At 41.8% G+C, this 5016-nt stretch overlaps 1 protein-coding gene across 1 annotated transcript in view; it reads left to right on the top strand.

The window, feature by feature from the left end:
- Window positions 1-5016, top strand: part of LOC109538961 — a gene marked incomplete in the record, with an annotated part of 31776 nt that overhangs the window by 24617 nt on the left and 2143 nt on the right.

The raw sequence follows: 5016 nt of genomic DNA, 5'->3' as shown, positions 1-5016 counted from the left end.
GCAAGTGAAATTTTGATTTTTGGCCGAAATTTTTCCAAGGGTGGGGGTCGATTTTTCGAAAAAATTAAAATTTTCTCTAAACGTCTTCAAATTTACGTCATTTTCCCCTCACAGACGCGAGGAATGCATGAAACTCATTGGAAAACATGCTAGAAGTTTTAGATCCGAAATAATTGACATTTTCGGCACATTTTAAGCGATTTTTGATCGTTCACGATCTTCAATCGACGATTTCTTCCTTATTATTGATCCAAACACTTTATAAATGCCCATTTGTGACATTCTTACGTCGAAAGGAATCGATTGAGCTCAAAAAACACGAATGTGAAATTTTGATTTTTCGTCGAAATTTTTCAAGGGGTGGGGGTCGATTGTTCGAAAAAATTAAAAAATTTTCAAAATGTTTTAAATTTGACATCATTCAGCTTACGGACGCGAGGAAAGCATCGAACTCGTGGAAAAACTTGCTAGAAGTTTCAGGTGGTGACGAACAGTGACCAAATAATGACGTCAAATTCACGTAATGGTGCTACCAATTAACAAATGAACCACCCGAATCGTTAACACTAATCCACACATTAAATGTGAATTAAAACAGGCAGAAATTGAATTCGATCAAGCGGACTTTATCGAATTTCGCATTCAATTGAAAGTTTCACTTGAAGCTCTTAAAAAGTGTCTTATCAGGTTAGATTGTTAGACCCGAACCGATTTTTGTTTCTGCCTCTTCGTTTCTCTTCCTTTTTCCATACCCAGTTTTTGCGTTCATCTTCAAGATCTGCCACTTTCTTCGGTTTTACCCGAACCGTTGTGGTGCAAAACGCACTCCTTTTGCACTCTTTTCCTGTTAGGAACCAAGCAAGTTTCTTAGAAACTTTTGCGTGGAAACCCCATCTTAAAGAAAATGGAACGATTGAAATACCAATATTTGAGACAACAAAAGACAGTTTTATCCAAGCGATTTAATGTTGGAGCCCGTAAAAGGCTGCAACCCTAATTGCATCATTAAACTGATTGCAGTTAACCCCAGGCCGTTAGAAAAAAAACAGCCTTTTGAAGACAAATCAATAACCTACTTCTTTGATTAGACCAGTGCCGTGCCCCTTAAGGCGACCAGTGGCGTAATAGAGACCAATCTTCGTTTCGAGTGTTGGCAAATCATCATCGTTTCGAATGCACTGACTATAATCGAAAAGCCCGGCCTAAATCGCTCCGAAAGCCCCCATAAATAATTAAATTTATTATTAAACTTGTGTCGTGAAAGTCGGATCGAAATTGAAAAGCCAACAATTGATTCTGGTCGTGCAATCGATGTTGTAATTCCGATGGATTCCGGTCGATGAAAAGTGATATTCTTCATCATCGTGCAATTAGTGGCGTAGAAAAGTTGCAACATCCGGGTTAGAAAGAGTGTCAAAAGTTCAAATCGGCACGTAAAAACGCTGATGGGCTGCTGCAAAAGTCCCATTATCGGACGGGGCACTGAATCGATCAATTTTTCAAGAAAAACGCCTCGCTTGGCGGATGGATCCGCTCGCATCTTCGGCACAACCGTTATGCAATAAAAATAGCCGCTCGTTAAAAAGCATAATGTTTCACTATTTTAATTGTCACGGGTCTCACCTAACAACAAACATTCTGTGGCCGAAAGTAGTGCAGCCCGTTAGATCCGAAGAGATCTAGATCACGATCGAATTGGAAATCGCCGGGCCCGGAAAAAATCGACTTTTTGCTGCAGCGCCCAATCAGCTCATCGTCAGGCAATTTATAGTGCACAATTGCATACAAGTTCGTGCCAGTAAAACTACATCACTGTGTAGATGGGGAAAAAGGCGGGGATAAAGTCTCCCCTGGAAAACTCTACAATGAGCTCGATGAACGCCGGAAGAACGCTCAACGGTGGCAAGTTCCACAGCAGTCTTTTTATGTTGAGTTTCTTTCACATATATGCTAGTCGAATTCAGCACTCGTTCAGTTTCGCTTAAGACTCCCAGGATCAGATTCTGATGCAGCAGTAAGCAGCTGGTTCAGCGTATAAAAGCCACTCGAAATCGCGCTTCAGAATCAAAGTGGGTTGAAATAATCATTGTAAAGGTGGAAAAAATTCAACAACGTTTTACTAAGATTTGAAGTCTTATCTAATCTTAATGCTTGTGGGGTTGAAAGACGAAAAACAGTTTTCATCCATGTGAAAACCCGCTGAACTTTTTATAGAAACTGTAGAAACTTTATCTGGAGCACCGATTTGCTGCAAAACTACGCACGACCTGAAAAATAATTGCACTGAATCTCTCAGAGCCGTCATGAGCTATTAAATAATTAAGTGCAGATTTCGAAATGCGCCAAACTCAGGCACCCTCAGGACCGGTTTCGAGCCTATTAGCTCTCATCAGCTGGGTTCAGCCTGAAATTAGCTATTCCGAAACTTTATAATGCCAATGCATTATAAACCGTGCAAATGATTGACGCTCAAAATGCTGAAAATTTGACTCAAATCGCCTTAATCTCTGATTTTGGCCGACTTGGTGAAGTGAGCGTAAAAATGAGCGTTTTCGTCCAAAAGCACTGTTTGCTTCAAAAATTCGCAACTTCCTATCTAGAGCACGCAAACCTTTGAAACCTTCCCAGTCTATAGAAGATGAGTGACGCTCAAAATGCTGAAAATTTGATTCAAATCGYCTCAATCCCTGAWTTTGGCCGACTTGGTGAAGTGAGCATAAAAATGAGCGTTTTCGTCYAMAAACACTGTTTGTTTCAAAAAATCCCAACTTCCAATCTAGAGTGCGCAGACACTTGAAACTTTCCCAGTCTATAGAAGATGATTGACGCACAAAATGCTGGAAATTTGACTCAAATCGCCTTAATCCCTGATTTTGGCCAACTTGGTGAAGTGGGCATAAAAATGAGCGTTTTCGTCCAAAAACACTGTTTGTTTAAAAAAATCACAACTTTCAATCTAGAGATCGCAGACCCTTGAAACCTTCCCAGTCTCTAGAAGATGAGTGACGCTCAAAACGCTGAAAATTTCACTCAAATCGTTTTAGTCTCTGATTTTGGCCGACTTGGTAAAGTGAGCATAAAAATGAGCGTTTTTGTCCAAAAACACTGTTTGTTTCAAAAAATCCCAACTTTCAATCTAGAGCTTGCAGACCCTTGAAACCTTCCCAGTCTATAGAAGATGATTGACGATCAAAATGCTGGAAGTTTGACTCAAATCGCCTTAATCCCTGATTTTGGCCGACTTGGTGAAGTGAGCATAAAAATGAGCGTTTTCGTCCAAAAACACTGTTTGTTTCAAAAAATCCCAACTTTCAATCTAGAGTGCGCAGACACTTGAAACTTTTCCAGTCTATAGAAGATGATTGACGCACAAAATGCTGAAAATTTCACTCAAATCGCCTTAGTCCCTGATTTTGGCCGACTTGGTGAAGTGAGCATAAAAATGAGCGTTTTCGTCCAAAAACACTGTTTGTTTAAAAAAATCCCAACTTTCAATCTAGAGCCCCCAGACCTTTGAAACCTTCCCAGTCTATAGAAGATGAGTGACGCTCAAAATGCTGAAAATTTGACTCAAATCCCCCTAATCCCTGATTTTGGCCGACTTGGTGAAATGAACATAAAAATGAGCGTTTTCGTCCAAAAACACTGTTTGCTTCAAAAAATCCCAACTTCCAATCTTTGTCTGTGAGACGTTGATTTTGTTGAGCAGTTTATTGCAAGTTCTTCTGCTACTTTCTACCTCTTTTCTTGCTGTGACTGATCTTACAAATTATTATCTATCAAAAATGCATCTGCGTTCTTTAAATATCTTGAAAAAATCGAGCTCAAGACATCCTTTACCGGTTTTTGGTAGCTGCACTTGCTTTCAACACATTCCAGATTGTGGGAAATTCGGCATTTCAACCAATGTTCGGCAACTCTTTCTTGTTTTGCCTTGGTAAACCGCTAATTTCTATTATCTAAAGATGAACGGACGCATTGCCATTGGCTTTATGGTACTTAGGGAAAATCCATCCCCCTTTTGGCACCGATGCAGCCTGATCATAGAAAAAGGCTTAAATGGGCGGATGGAAGGCCAAATAAGCCGCCCATTCTGGTCGTTATGGGATATGTGTGTGCAGGCAGTGACTTAGAAAGTGCGCTTATTATGGCGAAGTCAAGGCCACATTTTCACCGATCGGACGAACCTTGCCCATTGCTGACCAGCAGTATGACCAGCTCAAGGCCGTCCATCTTCGGCGTTGCTCGACGCAAACGGCGGCTTTTTGCGCTTCGTCGACTTCTCGCGATTTTGCATCAATCCTTGATGGGTTGGAGGAATATTCTGGCCATCCCATTGGCCGAATGGGCGCAACAAACCACTCTGGTTGAAAGCACTGGTGTATTTTTTCCGAGGGCCTCCTTATCTCCATGTAACATCGGCGATTTTTCTGCATCTGAGTAATCTGCATTCGTACAATTATTGTTTTTTGTTGCAGAAATGCCGATAAAGTAATGTTAGAATGGCGGCCACCGATGCTCAGATTACAGTGGCGGCTGCTCGATGGGCAGACGAGGGCAGCTACTTGCGCGAGTTCGTCTCCAAGCATCACTTTCCAGCCGTTGTGAAGATTATCAAGGGCCAATATGGAGGCCTTGGAGTGCCCACGCTTCCCAGTCCGGGCCTGCAGTCCACCGCCCTTTTGGTCTCGGTGGGAAAGCGCCAGAAAATCGTCGCACAAGCGGTGAAAATCAAAGAGGGCCGACGACTGGCTTGTGTGGGACCTCGGTAAAGAAATTTCCAGATTTTATAGCAGATGCGGCAATCGTTTCTCTTAAGTTAGTGGCTCACCGCCCGTAGCCCGCCGTTGACACTCAAAATACCCAAAATTCGACACACATTTTTCATTTTTGCCCACTGGGAAATGTTCGCATAAAAGTCAGCGTTTTCGTCCAAAAACACTGTTTGTTTCAAAAAATCCCAACTTCCAATCTAGAGTGCGCAGATACTTGAAACTTTCCCAGTCCATTGAAGAC

This window comes from Dendroctonus ponderosae, unplaced genomic scaffold (assembly GCF_020466585.1).
Source record: "Dendroctonus ponderosae isolate FM_Combo_2020 unplaced genomic scaffold, Dpon_F_20191213v2 Dpon_F_20191213_10, whole genome shotgun sequence".
Classification (NCBI taxonomy): domain Eukaryota; kingdom Metazoa; phylum Arthropoda; class Insecta; order Coleoptera; family Curculionidae; genus Dendroctonus; species Dendroctonus ponderosae.
Note: the sequence above shows the minus strand (reverse complement) of the source record. Positions and strands in the feature narration are given on the sequence as shown.